General features: G+C 43.3%; 1 protein-coding gene across 1 annotated transcript in view; it reads right to left on the reverse strand.

Annotated features, from left to right (window-relative positions):
* Window positions 1-22,381, reverse strand: part of EPHA10 (EPH receptor A10) — a 545,244-nt gene that overhangs the window by 110,510 nt on the left and 412,353 nt on the right. The window lies entirely within an intron of this gene.

Here is a 22,381-nt window from a genome sequence, read left to right on the forward strand (position 1 = left end):
CGTTTACACTGCAGCTCATCCAGTTCCTTGTCAGGTAAAACCCTTCTAACTGCCAGGGTTGGATACTCGGCTCACCGAATTCGGAGCTTGTACTCAAAAGACAACACCATCTGTAGATGGCATTGCCTAACAGAAGACTACTAGCTTCTTACCACTTACTTCCCCAAGAGGGATCCAATAGTATACCTCCCAGTAACCCTTAATGGCCATACATGTGCAGAAGGACACCTGGGTCATATAAACCCAGAAGTCGTCAAACCTCAAAGGACAGCTCTTATCAGAACACTGCAGATTTAATCATACAGTCGGAGCCCATCTCATCTATCTTCCTTAAGCCATGGCTCAGCATAGCTAGCCATGGCTATCCTATTGTTCTCAACTGCAATACAATACATAGAACAATACAGTAGGGGATTAGCAAAGTAATCCAATTATTTACTTAATCCTATTATAGGGATAGATGACAGTGGCTCCATCTGTAGTTCTTTATGCATATGGTGCTAATATACTACACTATGTATGCAATCAAGTGCTGGATGTATTGCATTTGGAATGTGATGCATGATGGGTCAAATATAATCCTGTGGCAAAAAAATTTAAAAATGTCATTTGTATGAAGCTTTACATTTACTGCAAAAGTTTTTATGTAAGTAATTATGATGTGCATTAACAAGATATTAAACTTAGTGTTTGCAGTGCATGCCAAGTACTTACATGCCTTTGTGTTAATTGCCATAGTATATTAGATATCATTATGCATTGTCTATGAGGAAGTTATAAAGCAGCTAATTCTTGTAAGCTAAAAATATAACTGGGTATGTCAGACCTAACCTACATAATTAAAGTACAACTAGAATCATTATAGATTAGGGACATTATAGATTAATTTAATGCCCTTCCTGCTAAATAAAGGAAGATTATTTTTATGCGTGCGTAAAAAGCACTCTTGACACATTATTCCTCGACAGTCTCAAACATGTATTCTGCTGTTTTTTTATGATTATTTGGCCACTAGAGGAATAATTTTATTGGCATCTGTGACTGTTATTCTGACATTTTTATCTTCGCTAAATTTGGTTCCTCTCATTCATCCTGCAGAATATTAAATTCTCTCACTATACTCCACAATGGCTTTGAGCAATAACTTTTATGTAAGATTTGTAAACAGTAAAGTGACTCTAAACAATATTATAAATAGTTTAAATTATTGCTAATTAAAATTGTACATCATGAAATATCTATGGTTTGATTACATATTAATTAAGAAACCTCTCCCTGTAAGTAAAGTGGGTAGGGTCTATTTATAGGGGATTATTTATACCTGACTGCACGGCTGCTAATTTGCAGAGCCTTAGGTTGGGTTACAGCTGAGGAGCTGGCCGACAGCCGTGACCCTGTTCCGATCTCGGTCTGCTCAACCGAGAATTTGCAGACGGGGTTCAATGTCCTGCCTGCAGCAGGACGAGAAGGGGGCGTGGTCACGAGCTGCGGCTGGGAATCGGCGGCCTGAACCCGGGAGCTCATCAATTCCAGTATGTTTTCGGCAGAACGAGCCTAACTGCTTGTGAAGTCAGGCTTGTTTTGCCGAGATCCCCTGTTCAATGGGAGATGGCTGCGGGAGATTGTATACCCCCTTACCATAAGGTAATCATCACCTACAGTCAGTGGTGTAACTATGGGGCTGCAGCCCTCGCGTTAGCGGGGAGGCGCCGGGGTCTGCGGGCGCTATTGTTTCTCCGCCAGCTCCGCACTGCTTGTGGGTGCAGCGGGGAGCTGGCAGGGGGGTCCGTGCGGTGCAGGGGTACCTGTGGTGAGGGAGAGCCTGGAGGGCCCTGTGGCGCTGAGTATGACGATGCCCGGGTCCCTGCAGTGAAGTGCAAACAACGCGCTATCTCCGCCGTGCGGCGGCGCGGGAAGCGCTTGTGACTTTGAAAACACTGGGCGCATGCTGATTGGCTGAATCTCAGCCAATCAGTGTGCGGCCAGTGTTTTCAAAGTTAGAAGCGCTTCCCGCGCCGCCGTTGTCACCACTTCACTGTAGGGACCCGGGCATCGTCATACTCAGCGCCGCAGGGACCCAGGCGGCTCTCCCTGACCACAGGTACCCCCGCACCACACGGACCCCCCTGCCAGCTCCCAGGGGGGTCTTCTTTTCTTTTAACGGGGGCGGCGAAAGTGTCCCGGCGGGGGGGGTGCAAAAGTTTTTGTTACGCCACTGCCTACAGTAGCCAGAGTGAAATCCCACCCTGTGCAGCCTGCAAATGGCTTGTGAAAATTATGCTCATTGGTGATTAGTAGCAAATCCCAGGACTTAATCGATAGAAACCCGCTGTTCAGGACCAGTTCTGACATCACACGACTTCCCTTCAAACCCCCAGGCATGTATGTGTTTTCCCTGGTACTCCCAGAAAATGTCTGGTTACCACACACAAATGCCAGCTTCATGTCAATGAACTTAAATATAGCCAACGATACAAAAGTAGCAGGATTTTATCACAGAATGGCCTTGTGCATGTGTACTGCAAGCCATAAGCATGTGCAGTAGTTCTATTATCACATGGCCTGCAAATTTACATATGTCAGGTCTAAATATCCCCTATATCTCTACATTGATTGAGATCACAAGAGTGCTCAGAACCATGACATAGTCCACCAGTCTAAACCCCTATTCTTGACTCCCTCATAACACAGCTCCTGAACCTTCACCTCCACCCCCCCCACCCCACTCCTGACATGGACCCCTCAGCTCAAACCAATGTTACTCCCCCCAGACATCTCCTGGATCTCCACTTGATCAGGTATATGAAGCTGCTCTGCTCCTCACTAGCAAAAGCTCTTCCTGAGGGCTGTCAGGTAACAATTTGGTCACACTTTTACACAACATGGTGTTAGTATGCATATATGGGCAATGCAGCATCCCTGGCAGCGCATCCACATCATCCCTGGCAGCATGTGCGTCACTGGATGCATGTGCATATGGGACTCGAGGTCCAAAACAAGGTCCTATCATCGCAAAGGATGGCAAAGGACAACAAGAGTTGAATAGGGGAGAGCCTAGATCAGCTGGTCCTTTCCCTCCATTGTGCAACTCACAGCCGCTGACAGGGGAAAGTATTTAAAAGAAAATCAAAAGTGTGCAGGGGTATAACCTGCTAGACCATGCCCATTAACACTCCCTCTCCCCAAAGCCCCTGGACCCTGTAGCAGCTGCATGAACTGCACCATCTGTAGTTACGCTACTAGAAAAGAAACATAATAATATTAATATTTACAGGATAGAAACATACATTTTGAGGGCAGATAAGAACCACTTGGCCCATCTAGTCTGTCCATTTACATACACACTTACACACTAGAGGGGGGACACCAAAACCTTCTGTTATATTTTTGGAATGTTGGAGGAAATCAGACTAAACAGATGAAACATAAATAAGTATGGGAATATAACTCAATACTGTTAAGGAAATGGTGGAAGGCAATAATGGTAACCTTCGCACTGTCCAACAGGATATTCCCCAATATTAGGTATTAGGTATACCAAGCCTGTATATATCTCCTGCGGACAGCAGCAGATATAGTATCAGAGATACCTGCTTTTCTCTTGATCTCAAAGTATACATTTATGTGGACTGCTTATGTGCAGAATATACCAAATTACAGAATGTCAAGCTTGGATCAGATAGCTAATGTTTATACAGTATGTGTGTACTATTTTGTGCTGTACACTTTAATAGTAGACATCAGTGGATGGAAGTTTGGTAGATATGTCAGTTGTATAGACTTAACCAGCAGCTTTAATTATTCAAAAGGAAGAAAAATGTGTATGTAATACCACTAGGGTGCTAAATAGGCACTGCCCTTGGCTAAATTCAAATCTAGCAGCAGTTTAAAAATAGGGGTGGTCAGCCCCTAAAAGGGAAACAAGAAAAAAGAAAAAGATACCCAGCGAGACGCGTTAGGCTATAGCACCCCTGCCTTTCCTTCCTATCAAATCTGTGGTACAAAGCTCCAACTCTCCACAAGGATTCTTGAACCAGGACTAAAAAGTGGACCATGCGGGTGTGGTATAACACACCGACAGTCGGGATTCCGACAGTCATTAGCCCGACATAAGAATCCAGACTGCATAGCGGGGGGGAGCGCAATGAAGCCCCTTGCGGGCTCGCTGCGCTCGCCATCTATTTTATTCTCCCTCTATGGGGGTCGCGGACCCCCATGAGAGAGCAGTCAGGATTCCGACATCGGAGTAATGACTGACAGAATCCCGACTGTCGGAGAGACGTCCTCCACCCGACCATGCTACATACTGGGGTTATACAATAACTACAAATAAGGACAGTGCATCAACTCACGGGGACTACTTTCCACCACAGCAAGAACTGTGGCATTCATCCCGGATATGTGAGTCATTTAACTGTCCCCCCAAATAACTTTTGTCCATTTGGAGTCCAAATAGGAAAAGGATCCATACAGGAAGGATCAGCGGGGTGCTTTCCCCAAAATTATCCCATATCAATTCAAAGGGGTCTTTATTCTTTTAGGCTTGCACCAATATACGGCCATATCTTTGGCCCTTATTCTAATCGGCTCGGTACGGCCCGCGTGCGGCCGTACCGCCGATGTTTTTGTTCTGCACATGCGCAGAGTTCATTCTGCGCATGTGCAGCCCCCTTCGCCGCAGACGGATTTCGTCCGCCGCAAAGGGGGCGTATAGGGGCGTGAGGGGCTTCAGCCCCTCATTTCCCTATGTGTACGCCCCGCGTTTCATGGGCGTTCCCATGCAAACGCGGGGCGTATGCATGGTAATGAGGGCATGACGCCCTCATTACCATGACATGGGGGCGGAAAGCTGACGTCGCCGGATGTCAGCTTTCAGCCCCCTTTCAAGCTCCCACACGGACGATTGTCCGTGTGGTCTGAGCTTGCGGGAGCTGCCGCGGCGTGCGGGCCTGCCTTCGATGGTCGTCGACCATCGAAGGCAGGGGGCAGCTCCCACCATGGTGGAGGCGTAGCCTCCACCATTTTTGTGCGGATCGCCAGCCGTCCGTGTATGGACGGCCGTGGCGATCCGTCGGGTGGGCGGCCCTTGGTTTGTGCGGTCGGAGCCCCGTGTGCGGCTCTGACCGCACCAACCAGAATAAGGGCCATTGTGATGTTATGTAATATCCATACTCATTTGAAGGTGTTTTAATGTTGTGTAATACCTTGCATGTTTAAAGGTATTCTAATGTGTTTAATTTACATATTTCTTAATAAATTGTTTATTGTGATATACTTCCTCAAAAGCGCAGTTCCAGACTCTTTTTTCTAGCTTCCAGACTCTTTTTTCCACCTTTATGCTGATGATACCCTAATCTATCTCTCCTCCCCCGACCTATCCCCATCACTCCTGTCCAAGGTCTCCGAATGCCTCACGAACATCTCAGCCTGGATGACCCAACGCTTCCTGAAACTAAACATGGCTAAAACTGAACTTCTAATCTTCTATCCCCGAACATCCCCTCTTCTCCCACTATCTCCATCAGCATTGGTGAAACCGAGATCACCTCCACCGACCAAACGCGCTGCCTCGGTGTCATTATTGACTCCTCCCTCTCTTTCATCCCCCACATTCGTGCTCTCTCACAGTCTTGCCGCTTTCACCTACGCAACATCTCACGCATCAGACCATTCCTCTCCACTGACGCGACCAAAAATCTCATTCACTCTCTTGTCATCTCCCGCCTTGACTACTGCAACATCCTTCTCTCTGGGCTACCTCTCACCCGCCTCGCACCTCTCCAAACCATTCTTAACGCTGCCGCTAGGCTCATCTTCCTCTCCCGCCACTCTACCTCCGCCTCCCCCCTCTGTCTATATCTTCACTGGCTCCCCATTCCTTTCCGAGTTCTCTTTAAACTCCTCACCACCACCTACAAGGCTCTCTCCTCCTCCACCGCTCCTTACCTCTCTTCACTGATCTCTATCCACACTCCCTCCCGTCCTTTTCGCTCCATCGTTGACCGCAGACGGACCTCTCACCTAATCAACTCCTCCCACTCCCGTGTCCAAGACTTCTCTTGCGCTGCCCCCCTGCACTGGAACAACCTCCCGCCACCCATCAGGCTTTCTGATTCCCTTACCTCCTTCAAGCGCTCCCTCAAAACCCACTTTTTCGACTAGCCTATCCCTCCTCCTAACCTCTTTTGATCCTCCTATCCTGCCTCCGTTCCCCTCCGTTCCTACTTATCCTGTTGTTTTATGTTCATCCACCCACCTATTTTTAGTATGTTAACTCTTATGAGTAGGGTCCTCCTGCCTCACGTACTCACCCTACCTCTTTACCTCACCTGTCGTCCTGTCCTGTTCTTCCCTTCCTCTACTTCTTCTTCAGACTCCTCGCCAATTTTGACACCTACTTCTGAACTGATGCTGATTTTAATTTTTACCAGCTATACCCCTATTTATACTGTATTTTTCAACACACCCTGTACGTTACCTTGTCATTTGTTTTTTTGTTTGCTATGTACGGCGCAGCGGACACTTTGCGGCGCCTTATAAATAAACGTACTACTACTACTACTAGCTTTTAATTATTGTAGTACACCGTTTCAGTATAGCTGTACTCACAGTTATGTATACAGATAGCGGAGATGGTGAAGGGTTCCCCCATGGAGCTACTGTAAGTAGCACATGTCTGTATACTGCTATGATGCCCAAACACCATGACGATATATTACTATTGCTGAACTTTGTCATTCTCGACCACCATGTATTTACTCTTGTTAACTCCTTCCCGCCGCAGCCAGTTTTTGCCTTCCTGACAGAGCCCTTTTTTTCAAATCTGACATGTATCACTTAAGTGGGGATAACTTTTTTTTGCTTTTACTTATCCCAGTGATTTTGAGATTGTTTTCTCGTGACACATTGTACTTCAAGTTAGTGGTAAATTTTCGTCGATACAGTCTGTGTTTTTTTGTGAAAAATACCAAAATGTCGTAAAAAAATGTTAAATTTTGCAATTTTCAAAATGTTAAATTTTCTGCTTGTGAGACAAATAATCATACCACTCAAAATAGTTAATAACTAACATAGACCATATGTCTACTTTATGTTGCCATCATTATTTCAACCTCCTTTTAATTTTTTTGGACACTAGGAGGCTTAAAATATGAATAGCAAATTCTCAAATTTTCAAGAAAATTTCAAACACTGATTTTTTTAGGGACCAGTTCAGTTCTGATGTGACTTTGAGGGACTTGTATGTGAGACACCCCCATAAATGATGCCATTTCAAAAACTGCACCCCTCACAGTATTCAAAACAGCATTTTGGAAGTTTGTTAACCCTTTAGGTGTTTCACAGGAATTAAAACAAAGTGTAGGTGAAATTTCAAAATTTCATTTTTTTTGCAGATTTTCAATTTTAATACATTTTTGTAAGGAACACAGTACATTTTACTAGAGAGATGTGACTAAAAATTGATTCCCCCAATTCTTTTGTTTTCATAAATATCCTATATGTGGCCCTAGTGTGCACGTTGACCAAACCACAGGCTTCATAAAAGAAGGAGCACCTACTTGATTTTGGAGCCTCCTTTTTATGAGATTATTTTTTAGGCACCATGTAGGTTTCTAGGCACCATAAGATGCTAAAAGTTAGGAACCCCCCCCCCCACAAGTGACCCCATTTTGCAAACTACACCCCTCAGGGAATTCATCTAGGGGTATAATGTACATTTCAAACCCCCAGGGGTTTCACCAATTGTAGTACAACTGGGCAGTGAAAATGAAAAATTAATTTTTTTACACAAAAATGCAGTTCTGGCTCAAAATGTTTCATTTTCACAAGGAATGAAGGAGACAAAGCACCCCAAAATCTGTGCCCCAATTTCTCCCCAATTACGGCAATGCCTCACGTGTGACCAAAAAATACCATTTGGGTGCATGGCAGGACACCGAAGGGAAGGAGTGATTTTTGTATTTTGCAGCTCAGATTCTGGTGGAATTTTGGTGGGTGCTATGTCGCATTAGCAAGACCCCCAAAGCACCAATACAGTGGAAGCCCCCCACAAGTGACCCCATTTTGCAAACTACACCCCCCAGGGAATTCATCTAGGGGTATAGTGTACATTTCAAACCCCCAGGGGTTTCACCAATTTTGATACAACTGGGCTGTGCAGATGAAAAATTACATTTTTTTACACAAAAATTCAGTTCTGGCTCAAAATTTTTCATTTTCACAAGGAATGAAGGAGACAAAGCACCCCAAAATCTGTGCCCCAATTTCTCCCGAGTACGGCAATGCCTCACATGTGACCAAAAAATACCATTTGGGTGCATGGCAGGACTCAGAAGGGAAGGAGTGATTTTTGTATTTTGCAGCTCAGATTCTGGTGGAATTTTGGTGGGTGCTATGTCGCATTAGCAAGACCCCCAAAGCACCAATACAGTGGAAGCCCCCCACAAGTGACCCCATTTTGCAAACTACACCCCTCAAGGAATTCATCTAGGGGTATAGTGTACATTTCAAACCCCCAGGGGTTTCACCAATTTTGATACAACTGGGCTGTGCAGATGAAAAATTACATTTTTTTACACAAAAATTCAGTTCTGGCTCAAAATTTTTCATTTTCACAAGGAATGAAGGAGACAAAGCACCCCAAAATCTGTGCCCCAATTTCTCCCGAGTACGGCAATGCCTCACATGTGACCAAAAAATACCATTTGGGTGCATGGCAGGACTCAGAAGGGAAGGAGTGATTTTTGTATTTTGCAGCTCAGATTCTGGTGGAATTTTGGTGGGTGCTATGTCGCATTAGCAAGACCCCCAAAGCACCAATACAGTGGAAGCCCCCCACAAGTGACCCCATTTTGCAAACTACACCCCTCAGGGAATTCATCTAGGGGTATAGTGTACATTTCAAACCCCCAGGGGTTTCACCAATTTTGATACAACTGGGCTGTGCAAATGAAAAATTACATTTTTTTACACAAAAAAAGCAGTTCTGGCTCAAAATTTTTCATTTTCACAAGGAATGAAGGAGACAAAGCACCCCAAAATCTGTGCCCCAATTTCTCCCGAGTACGGCAATGCCTCACATGTGACCAAAAAATACCATTTGGGTGCATGGCAGGACTCAGAAGGGAAGGAGTGATTTTTGTATTTTGCAGCTCAGATTCTGGTGGAATTTTGGTGGGTGCTATGTCGCATTAGCAAGACCCCCGAAGCACCAATACAGTGGAAGCCCCCCACAAGTGACCCCATTTTGCAAACTACACCCCTCGGGTCATGGCCATACGGTAAAGTGGGGTGCTGTACAGAACATCTGTACTCCAATATTGCCTAATTTCTGGCTTTTTTACTATGCCCATATGAAACACCAGACCCCAAAACGTCATCATCTCTACTGCATCTACAGGGGTCCACCTAGCAAATGATGATGTGGGGTTTTGAGCAATAAACTGCTGGGCATATAAATTAGTTTGGTCCACCATTAAATTTATAAAATCATCAGAGAAAAATAATTTGAAAAAGTCAATTTCTCTGAGACCTGTGGAATCAAATTGGATTCCTGGGATGGCCAAAAACTCAGGAACCTGGGGCTCAAAATTGTCTGGTGGTGGGGTCCATACGAGATCAATTATTGGGGGGGGGGTCTCAGCTGCTCTACGGGGGCGTCTTTGAGGGGGTCCCTCATCACTAGAGGAGGAAGAGGAGCTTAAGATGAATCCTTCAAATTCCCCGCTTGCATCACTGGCTGTGTCAGAGTCAGAGGCAAGCATGGCATATGCCTCCTCCGCTGAATACATTCTTCTGGATGACTGGGATGACATTTGGGATGACATTTGGGATGCCATTTTTATTTTTGTGTTTCTGGTAGTTAAATGTTTCAACACGTGTATAGTGTAGGGGGGGTACAAACTTTATTTCAACCCGGGGGGGTATGTAGTGTGTAGTGTGTATGTAGTGCAGAAAAAAAAAAAAAAAAGGTCCTGCGCCAAAAATTGAGCACAGAGGTTGGTCAGTAACGTCCGTCACTGAACAGCGCTCAAAGGCAACAGGAATTTGATCAAAAAAAAAAAAAATAGATCAACCCTGTGCCGAAAAAGCTGATCAGTGATGTACGTCACTGATCAGCGCACAGTGGCCACAGGACACCCACAAAATCACAGTGTGTGTAAAAAAAAAATTAAAAAAAGACCCCACAGCACCCTCAAAAAAAAAAAGGTGATCACTGATGCGACACTGATTACCAGTGAGGGGCAGCAGGTGCACAACCTTTGGTGCAACTGACAGTGCAACTGGCAGCAACTGACAGGTATATATATAAAAAAAAAAACCCTGCACCCCCAAAAAGTTGCTGATCAGCACAGATATACTGATCAGCACAAAAGGGGGGGCAGCAGACACAAAATATAGCACTCTCTATCACTCTCTGTCACTATCTCTCTCTATCTCTCACTTTCTATCACTCTATGACACTGCAGCAGCAGCACTGACAGGTATATATATAAAAAAAAACTCTGCACCCCCAAAAAGTTGCTGATCAGCACAGATATACTGATCAGCACAAAAGGGGGGGCAGCAGACACAAAATATAGCACTCTCTATCACTCTCTGTCACTATCTCTCTCTATCTCTCACTATCTATCACTCTATGACACTGCAGCAGCAGCACTGACAGGTATATATATAAAAAATAAACTCTGCACCCCCAAAAAGTTGCTGATCAGTTAATTTATACTGATCAGCACAAAAGGGGGGGCAGCAGTCAGTTGCACACGCAGCACAGCTGTATATATATAAAAAAAAAAACCAGCACCCCCAAAAAGTTGCTGATCAGCACAGATATACTGATCAGCACAACAGGGGGGGGGGGGGGCAGCAGACACAAAATATAGCACTCTCTGTCACTATCTCTCTCTATCTCTCTCTATCTCTCTATCTATAACTCTATCACACTGCAGCAGCACAACACAGGAAGTCACAAGAAGTCACAAGATCCAGGAAGCATCCAGCACGCTACAAGCAGTGATCAGGTAAGTATTTGCAAGGATTAGGTCAGTATATCACGGCAGATAGGCACGGTGACCGCACTGCATGCAATTCTAGACCGGAATGGCGTCTGCAGTGCAGTCACCGTTAGTTTAAATCACCCTCCATGGCTGTGATTGGTCCGTCGGTCCGACGAACCAATCACGGCCTTTGGGGGTGGGTGGGGTGAGGTGGGGTGACACCAGTGTCACCCTTACACTCCATGGTGATTGGTGCTGTACTTTACAGCACCAATCACCACCGATCCCTGTGTCACCGGCGAACGTTATTCGCCGGTACACAGAAAACGCTGTAATTGGCTGTTCACATTTGAACAGCCAATCGCCGACGGGGGGGAGGCATCACCGCCCCCCCTGGACATGCTGGGACATGTCTGCTGTCAGGGACAGCAGACATCTCCAAACTGTCACCGCGTCTATAGACGCGGTGACAGTTTAAAGCCATGACGTACATTTATGCCATGCGTCGGGAAGTACATCCCGGCCATGACGTAAATGTACGTCAAATGTCGGGAAGGGGTTAATTCTGGCATTAGCTTGTTACATTATTTGTCCTACCATCTAAAGTCTCTGGGGGTATTCAATCCCAGAGACAATCATTAGTTTGACAGGTCGTTAGTTCGACAGGTTATTAGTTTGACTATGTCAGTCAAAAGGTCGACATGGGGTATTTCACTGTTTTCTTACATGTGCCGACAGGCGGTATTTCATGCCCTACCATCCACTAGGGCGTGATGGGAGAATAAAATAGTGTGCCCGACGCATGGCGAGTGCAGCGAGCGATGCGAGGGGATGCGGTGCACTTTAAACTGTGTTCATGTCGACTGTGTTGACATTCAGGTAAAAAAAACAGTGAAAAACCCCATGTCGACCTTTTTGACTGTCGACCTAGACATTGTCGAACTAATGACCTGTCGAACTAATGACCTGTCGAACTAACGACATGTCGAACTAATGACCTTTCGACCTATAACCATGTCGACCTTTTCCCATGTCGACATTTTCACATGTCGACCTAATGGTGTTGACCTAATGACTGTCGACCATCATGCTGTAGACCAAATGATCCCAACCCCTCCAGTGGATAGGCACCCTCCTTACAACTCCACATCTGCCGTGGTGCTTATGTAATAAAACAATAAGTATTATCTATAAGTAAGCGGGGGTGTGCCATGGAATCTCCTGTGCCCCCCACTTACGCTATGATTGATATAGAACAAGAATTTTTCTTTGGACATGATGTAAGAGATAGGATATTATTTTATAGGAGGTACATTGAAGATGTCCTACTCCTATGGAGGGGACGGGCTGAAGATTTTGAAAATCTAATACATGAGATCAATCTGAGAGATTGTCTGATAAAATTTACCTATCAGATGAGCTTGGAGGAAATTTCGTACCTTAATGTGATGATCAGGGTAACTAATAATCAAATTTCCACTGCATTGAATTCAAAAGAAACAGATAGAAACAATGATTTTGCGAGCAGACAGTTGACAACCACCACCCCCCCCTGCTACAATACGCAGTCTTCCATATTTGCAGTACCTTAGAGCAAAGTGGATTACTAGAGAATCTTCTGCAGTACCAAACACCTTAGAAATGATCACTAACAAATTTAAAGCACGTGTCTATCCCGATAACATCTTAGAGGGACCACGTAAGAAGGTAGATGTTCCCGGCTCGTGGTCTAGGAAGCTTCCCGGCTCGTGGTCTAGGAGTCCTGGCAGCACAACCCAGCACATGTGGTTCCCTTTATCCTGGAGTACGTGGACAGTACATAGGAGCGGTGTGCCCCGGGTATTTATATCTATATCTTGTGGTAACCAGCCCACAGTGCTGTTTTTATCTGTACGAGCATCTACTTTTATCTGTGTTTTATGAGTGTATACTCCATATATTAAATATCGTTTACATGCACCATGGAGCGCCCCTTTGTTCTTTGTATTTATATATATATATATATATATATATATATATATATATATATATATATATATATAGTGTAGGACTTCCAGGGAAATGGGGTCCCTTGGCGATGGGATGCAAGCTTAAATGCATTGATCAATTCATGAACTAAGACCCCATTATTTATTCAATTGATTATTTTAATGCTAAGGTGTGTTAGTTTGTTGTAGTGAGTGCTGGGCCCCCTGTGTTTGTATTTACTAGAGTGTGTGGTCACAGGCCACTGCACCCCAACCTGGGAGGTGGGTGCTGTTTGCACCCCATTCGCAGGACTGGCGAGTGTGCTGGTACTTCTGTACTCTATCTATCTATCTATATATATATATATATATATATATATATATATATATATATATATATATATATATTATTATTATTATTATTATTATTATTATTGAAAAGTGATGAGGGCCATACATCTGCTCAGCAAATCTCTGTTGCCCCACTAAAGAGCCAATCTATCGATCGGTAGACTTCAATGACCTGCAATTTTCAGAGAAATTATAGATTTCCTACAATATAAAAATTCACAATTTACAAATTTAGATGATCAGTAATTCAGAAATGTCGAATTGAAGACGTGTTGGATTTTGCCAATGACTCAACTCAATCATCATAAAACAGGGAAATGCCCAAATTAATTACAGATTTATTTCATAAACCATTATTTATCTTTTGCACATTGATCATGCTACATCATCAAATAACAGTTTGTTTTTATTTTATTTTTAAAGCAATTGTTTTTAAAGAGGGTTTACAGGACACTTGTGTGATATGTCCTTGAGAGTAATATAGCTGGTATAGCTATTAATAATACATGTGTATTTTGGTGACTACATGCTTATTAAACAAATATAAGAAGTAGTGGGTAACGTAACAATATGTTCTCTGCAGTGTTCATTTAAGAACATATATCATCTCGAGAAAAAAAGAGTTGTTCATACCTAATGCCTCTCTGATTCATTAGTCACTATCCTACATTAGGAACTGCAGACACGGCTGGCTATACACTGTCACATCCAGCCAGATCCTCATATATTCTCACGAATGAACAGGTAACTGCCTCCCACAACATCAGCACACTCATCTCCTAAACAACTTTATGCTGCTGTGCTGCTGTGAATATTCCACAGGATGTACTGAAAATAGAAGACATTCCAGACATGTAGGAAATAAAGAGGCAATATAATATGGTCAGACTGTGGACATTATAAATGAGTACAGGTCAACACAATTACTTAATAATATATAGACATATCTATATATTATTATATATAGACATAGACATATATATATATATATATATATATATATATATATGTGTGTGTGTGTGTACGTGTGTGTGTGTGTGTGTGTGTATGGAAAATAGCCTTATCCTGCACTTCTCATTGGGTAAATTTACTAAGATGGGAATTCTATTGCAGATGTGATCTTGCCCATAGCAACCAATCAGATTCTACTTCTTATTTATACCCCTTTTACACCACCACAAAACCCCGGGTCTTTGGTGGGTCAGACCCAGATCAGCGGCGGTGTAAATGGGACACGCCGTGTTCCTTTACACAGGTCCTGACCTGGGTAGAACACGGCTAGGACCTGGGTAGAGGGCGGTGAAAATGCATACGCCGGGTCATCCGACCCAGCTCCCATTTACATCAGTGGGGGAAGTACAACCTGTGCACCACAACGTCCGCAGGTTGGACGGGATGGGGGGGGGGGGGCACAGACAGCCTGCTGTCTGCTATACTCTTCAGACAGCAGATCCCGCTGTCGGATTCTTGCACGACCCTATACTATATAAGGACCGGGTCTCAGTATAATTTCACTCTGGTTCTGGTTCTGGAGAGGGGTAGAAAGAATACAAGTAGCTTTGGCACCTTCTAGAAGATAATCAATAGATTTTGATTGGTTGTTATGGGCTACATCTTATTTTTAATAGAACTCCCACCTTTATTCAATGTACCCCATTGAGTCTTCTGTTAGCAGGATCACCAAATATAAAGCTGCTATTACTAAAACTGGGAGGGCACTTTTTAAATTATATATGTATTCCATTATAAATGCCTTTTAATGTGGAAGACCTTAGTGAAGCTACATAATTGACACAGATTCCCACATAGATTCCCAGACTTCTTATAATGTTGAATAGGGATCACAACTGATGTGTCTTTCAACTAGGGATGAGCACGTTCTGATTATTGTAATCTGGCTACAGATCTGAGTACGTTTGGGTCTTCCTGCCCAAACTCAGAAGCCTGAATGAGACAAAACATCCTCATTCCGCTGTCGGATTCTTGCAAGACCCTATACTACTGTATATAAGGACCGCGTCTCAGCATAATTTCACTCTGGTTCTGGAGAGGGGTAGAAAGAATACAAGTAGCTAGGTATCACTGGACTGATTACACTGTAAGCCAAAGTTTCTAAATTTGACAATGACTTTTAAAGAATGCGCTGCAATTGACGTATAAGGGAGGATATTACTACGTTTCTAGGTGGTTAATATCCTTGCCCCTGCTCACTATGGCTTTACAAAGGCTACATATAACTTGGCAGCTGTAGTCTGGATTTGGGTAGAAATGAAATAAATAATTCCAGACAGAAGAGGTGGATTTTTGGGCTTTTTCATCCAATGGGCATCAACTGTCTCCAATGTTGCCTTATTTGTAAAACCACATCCTCTTTACTTTACTCTACACTGCAATCATCCCATGTTAACTTGTGTCATTTTTTCATCAATCAATATTGAGCATCTAAAAAAGATGAAAGTGGATTATTTGCAAAGGGAAAGGCTTTGCAGAAGCACAGGGACGTGCAGTCAGGGGAGGCAGGGGAGGCAGAGCCTCCCCTGTCACAATGATGAAAATAATAAAAAGAAGATATTTATATATCTTCTTTTACTATTTTCATCATTTCTACCTCTCCGGCTGCCTCCCACTGCTGCATGTGAGAGTAGGAGGCAGCGGGAGAGGTGCCTCCCGCTGTTCACATTAAAACACCGGGCAGCGGGGGGCGGGTAGGGGTGGGCAGGGGGCAGGGCGCAGCAATGGGCTGTAAAAGCCAATTGAAAATGAATGGGGAAGCGGCACTTATACTGATGCCGCAATGACAGCGGCACCAGTATAAACGCACGCCCCCAGATGTGATTGGGCCAGCAGATCCAGTGCTGGATCCGCTGTCCAATCACACATGCAGCAGCGCGGGCAGCGGGGAGTTCGGCCGGCGCCTGCAGGGAGAAAGCAGAAGATGTCACTCACCCGCCGAGAGGACTGGCCGCCGCCACCGCCGAGGACAGGTGAGTCTGCCGGGTGGTGGGAGGGGAGGGGGGTCGCATATACCGGCGGCCGCTGCATATGTAGCACCGCCGGGGGGGGGGACCTCACCGCACGTCACTGGTTGTAGGTGACAGACGCCTGCAAATTCACATTACACTTTCACTTGGGCCCTTTTGTAGCCGCACGTGAGATTCTCTGCACATTTCCGACAATTGCAGTGCAGAAAACCTCCTTTATTTGTGCTCCCACCTCTAAAGTACGAAGCGCATTGTGTGAGTATACAGAAGGACCTTGGACATAATTGAATCAGCGCCCATGAACCAGTGCAATGTTACAAGTCGTGGGAGCCGTTTGATTGCTTGTTTGTTGCAGCGTTGGCAAAGCGAATGTCTGCTCTTATGGAAAACACCTGTAAATAATAATGCTCACCTATCGCTCTATCTGTAACATCTATCTGCTCGACTCAATTACTCCCTCTCTTGGTCTAAAATTAGCTCCCCCCTTCCGTACCGGGGGGGGGGGGGGTGCTGGTGAGGTCAGTGCCTCCCCAGGCAATGACCTCACCGCACGTCACTGCAGAAGCATTAACATTTCAGGAGGCCCTTAAAAACGTCATTGTTACCTGAGAGTGTTCCTTTAATGCTAGCCATAGTATTGTGGTGAGCCCCCTCACCTGTCAGATACTTTGTCATATTTTTTCAATTCAGGAATTATTCTTTTTTTGCAGTATTTGTGTTCTTTCCACTGTGTATCCTACTTATTTGAAAAAGAGTCTTGTTCCACTGGTGATAAATTTATATTGGTTTATGAAATATTACAACGTGGGCTGAATCTATCTACCATATGTATGAGTCTCAGAAAGTATCATTGCAATTTCAATGACTTCCTTGAAACACGGATGAATAGATATATTATTATTTATTTATAAAACGACAAGCAGCACTCTACAATTATACATTTTATGGTTTATTTTCTGTACGGAATTGTAAACTATGTAATCTTGCCAGAGAAATAAACAATAAACCTATCACAATGATATTTCAGCAACCAGAGCTATGTTATACATTTTTAGCTTATTAATTTGCACAAAATAGGTATAAGACTGCAAGCTTCAAAGCCAATAACTGGTGATGAGCAGAGTTAAACACATGCAGTTGAACCAGCAAATAAAAGTGTTTACCACATAGCAATACATAATGTTTTTGAAAAATGAATGCAAATGTTTGAAATGTGGCTTGCAAAATGGGAAGCACAAATTCCTACATACTGTAACAAGAAACCTGTACTAATCTGTTGTGCTATGTTTCATTGAGGTCAACGAATCTGCAAACAGCAAACTCTCTACCATGGTCACATCATTCCCCACAACATTCAAGTTATCTACAGAATTCAGATATTCTCTGTTCAAAAAGGGCATGTGTCTATCACTTTTGAAACACTATGCTGCTTCCAACACCCATTCCCCTAAAGGATGCCTTTAATATCCCAGCAGTCAGAGTAGCAATGCCGTGATCCTTACTTGCGGCCTCAAGACCGGTGCAAGAATCCCGATATTGAAAAGGATGCCAACTCTAAAATCCCATCAGGTGACATCCCGATTGTAAGTATGCAGGTCAGCTTAGCATTTGGACAGGGGGTTATGGTTTGGTTTAGGTACCTGTGAGGGATTTAGCATTAGGTTGGAGGGGAATAACAGTTAAATATAGGTTACAGGTAGGGAAGGTTAGGCACTAAGAGGAGGGTTAGGGTTGGGCTACATGTTTGGATGTTAAGGAGTTGGGAGGTTAGGATTAGGCACTAATGCAAAGGTTATGGTGAGGCTGCTATGGGGTGTAGGCTGTAGGAAGGGAGGGTTAGGGGAAGCAGGGGGAAGGCACAGGAAGTATACTTGCTGGAACCCTGTCAGGATTCCCTCTATCTGGATGGTAGCATCTGTATTGTGACCACCGGCTTTCCACACACTGGTCATATCCATATGTATTGCTTCCTAACCATGGTGATATGTCGTCACTGTGTTCATTCTATTCCCAGCAGACATATGGTGCATTGGACAAACAGGATGACAATAAGTTGGGGTTGATGCTGATTTGGAAGCAAAAACAAAAAAAGTACTTTTTTTATCTAAAACTTGCAGTACAAAGGGTACAGTATAATTTTTTTTGTATGCCAGATATTTAATGTCTACATTTGCATGTACAGTAGCCCATAACTTATTTGGCAGCTTTGATTTTGCACTGCCATTTAGATTTACATTTGGGCACATCCATACCAAATCTCATTATTCCTGGCACAGTACTTTAAATCCCCACATACAGTGCGCCATTACGCAAAAATACAGAGTTACTTGCTCTTTTTGGATTTGAGTTCAGTTTAGAATTATTGTAACTCTATAATTCTAAAACATATATCAAACTACCAGTAAAAAAAGAAAATAACGTCCAATGAATGGGATTGCTATTAAATGGTCACCTAGACAGCTATGAAAGGATTTGACCTCACTTGATACCCAACTAGATGACAAGCTTATGTTAGACCATAGTATGTTAAAGACAAGCTTGTGTATTAATGCAAATTGAAAAATAGAGATCACGTACTGTATATGGTAATGTGCAGAAACAGAATTAAAGGATCAAGGGGGTTATTCAGTAATATATGCAGATTTAACAATTAATTATTTTGAAATGTGAGCACTTCACTGAGTTTGCTATAAGCCCAACTTTTTACACCAAGACTTTAAGGGATATTCCATCTCCAGCCGCCATTCCCGAAGGAGGAAATGGCGGCTGGGCCCTATTCAATGCTGTCTTCCTCGACAGCATTGAACAGGGATCTCAGCAGAATGTGCCTGACTTCACAAGCAGTCAGGCACGTTCTGCCGAGAACGGCAAAACCATGTTGCACTGCAGGAAAGACAACTGTAAAATGGGTCGAGAGAGTTACATTTCAGTTTAACACATCGCACCCAAATCTAACTCTGACATGTTACATTTGCCCCACCGGCAGTACACATGGTTTCCTCCATTAGCAAAAGATTTTACTTTTGAGATCCTTAATGAATAATCCCAAAGGCTTTATGTAAAAAGTTGGGCGTATAGCATACTCAGATATGTGAAGTGCTCACATTTCAAAATAATCAATTGTTAAATCTGAATATCTTCAATATTGTAAATCAATCATGAGATATACTGTATTTTGTCAAAATTGATATGGATCATTTTGTGATAGAAAATGTATAGTAACAGTAAATAGTAGGCCAAAAGTGCTATAAAAGTGAATGACAATATACTGTATCAGGTATTGATGCTGACTCTAACATTACAGTCCATATGTCATCAAAGCAGACAAAATGCTTTTAGTCTAACCTTGACCAAAATAAGACGTAAAAGTTATTTTTGTAATGGACAGTATACTCTATAACCTCAGAAGGAAAAAAACAAAGGTTACCATCATTGTCCAGTACCCATTATAGTCAACAGAAAGATACCAGTAAATAATGTAATTTGTGAGCATAGTAATAAAGGCAAGAAGTTCACAAAGCAAGATACAGTATTCAAAGTTGCTTTATTGGTCATCACCACAATGTATATGTGTGTATGTATATATATATATATATATATATATATATATATATATATATATATGACCAGTATCAGTTAGGTCTCTATTGGAGTAAGATCTCTTGCTGCATTTGTCTGTCTTGAAGAAGGTCTGAAATGCGGACCGAAACGTTGCCAACTACCCGATGTTCAATATTTTAATGGTTTGAATAAACATGAAGTTTTAACTGCGAATTGGTGAGTGCCCTCCTTACAAAAATTCTATTTATATATATATATATATATACACACACATATACTATACGCTCTTAAAAGAGGAAAATATTCCGATGAAATTGAAGAGTATTACTCTGCCAAGCAGAAAGGTATTCATATGTGGGAGAGTGCCCTGATATACTTTTGCTGGTAAGGTACAAACCAGCGGCGTAACTATAGCACCGCAGCCCCCGCCACCGTGGGGGGGGGGGGCGCTGTGCATGTGGGGGCGCCGGAGGCTGCGGTGCTATAGTTAACCCTCCCCCCATCCCCCGCAGACTTACCTATTGCGCTGGTCCCGGCGGCTCCGTTCTTCTGCTGAGGACCACCACAAAATGGCCACCCCAATATAGCACATAGTTCTCTGAAACTGTCTGCTGTATGGGGGCGGCCATTTTGTGGTGGTCCTCAGCAGAAGAGCGGAGCCGCCGGGACCAGCGCGATAGGTAAGTCTGTGGGGGATTGGGGGGGGGTTTGCATAGGCGGAGGGGCGGCAGGGCAGGGGGGTAGGGGTCCTTGGCGGGGCAGTGGCGAGGGGGCCCCACCCCCCCCTAATGGCGGGGGGGGTGCCCAAAACGTAGCTACGCCACTGGTACAAACCATCGTGGATAAGAGAAATTAATAGTACTTTACAGAGCCATACTAGGCCAATACTCTTCCAATGGAGATCTTGGCCTTCTGAACCTTCACAATGGTAGCAACATTCCTCAATTTTATGAAACTGAGGCCATTGCTGCCCCTGAATGGTAGTAGACTATCAATTAATGACAATCTGCATCCAACATTGCACATGTGACATGGGCCTGGCACATGCACAAAATACTAAACATCCAACAACATTTGAATGTGCTCCCTCCATCACCACTACCTTTCAACACTGATGTGAATTACACTTACTGTTCACACCGTTTAGAACCTTTTTTTTTAATAACAAAATTCACAATCACTGTACAATATGTGTTAATAAAATAAATAAACCTCCTGCATGTCTTTTCGTCTCCTGTATGAATAATAATAAAAACAAAACTACTTTGTGAATTTCGGCACCTATCAGCTTCAGCAAATAATCCACAATCAGACAATCAGAAACACTGTTAGCCACTGTCATCATTGTGTTTTTACATCTGCCCTAATTCACCTATTATACAGCATTGTATCGCTTGTTTTTAACCATACATAAACTGGAATAAATCTAGCTCAGCATTGACCTTGTGAGCATCAAACACATTTAGAATCACAAGAGAAAACTAAGAAAGCCACATACTAATAGTAGTAATAATACTATTAATAATCTCAATTCAGTTAGAAAATTCAGTTACAAATTACACAAAAGCATCTTGTCTGCATTCTAGTTCTAATAAAAATACATTTATCCATCAATTGTGGCAAATTAGAAATAGATCTGTATGATTTGCAATCAGATCAAACCATTAGATATAAATGCCTGTGAACAGCTTAAGACCATTTTAAAAGCATGTAAAAATATCAGAGCTAAATATTGTATCTAAGATATAGGGCCAGATGCACTAAGCATAAAAAGTGATACAATGGAGAGTGATAAACAGCCAAACAATCAGCTCCTGCCTGACATTTTTCAAACACAGTCTGTGACATGGCAGTTAGGAGCTGATTGGCTGGCTGTTTATCACTCTCCATTTTATCACTTTTGAAGCTTAGCGCATCTGGCCCATAATATCTGAGGGTATCATTGATAATAAATGATAGTTCAGTTACATAGAAACACAGAATTTGGCGACAGGTAAGAACCACTTGGCCCATCTAGTCTGCACCTTTTTAAACATGTTACTTCAAACATGTTTAAATTATTGTACTGTATTTGCCTCTACCACCTCTGATGGGATAAACATAAATGCATACTTGCCTACTTTTTCCCCCACACTCTGGGAGAAGCCCAGAGAGGAGACCGATACTACATGTAAGGGGGGCGGGATGAGGCTCACATGACCAAGCCCCTCCATCATGCCAATCAAACGCAGCAATTCAATGGTCCACAGATTGGGGGAGAGGCCAAAATTATGCAAAATTTTGCTATGTGCATCATTTTAGCCCCGCCTCCTCATTGCGGACCTGCTAAATCTGAGGAAATCTCTGATTCACGTTACAGGCGGAGAAACGCATATGTGAGCCCTGCAAAGTTGCCTAAATGCCACTGTGACAAGTTCTATCCCTTGCCTCCACTATATGTTATGTGTGGAGTCCATCTGAATACAAGGGGGCAGATTATACCCCATATAAGAGACTACCCTAAAGACCAGGAAAGGATTTGTTA

The sequence above is a fragment of the Crinia signifera genome, chromosome 2 (genome assembly GCF_055691185.1).
Source record: "Crinia signifera chromosome 2, ASM5569118v1, whole genome shotgun sequence".
In the NCBI taxonomy this organism is placed as follows: Eukaryota; Metazoa; Chordata; class Amphibia; order Anura; family Myobatrachidae; genus Crinia; species Crinia signifera.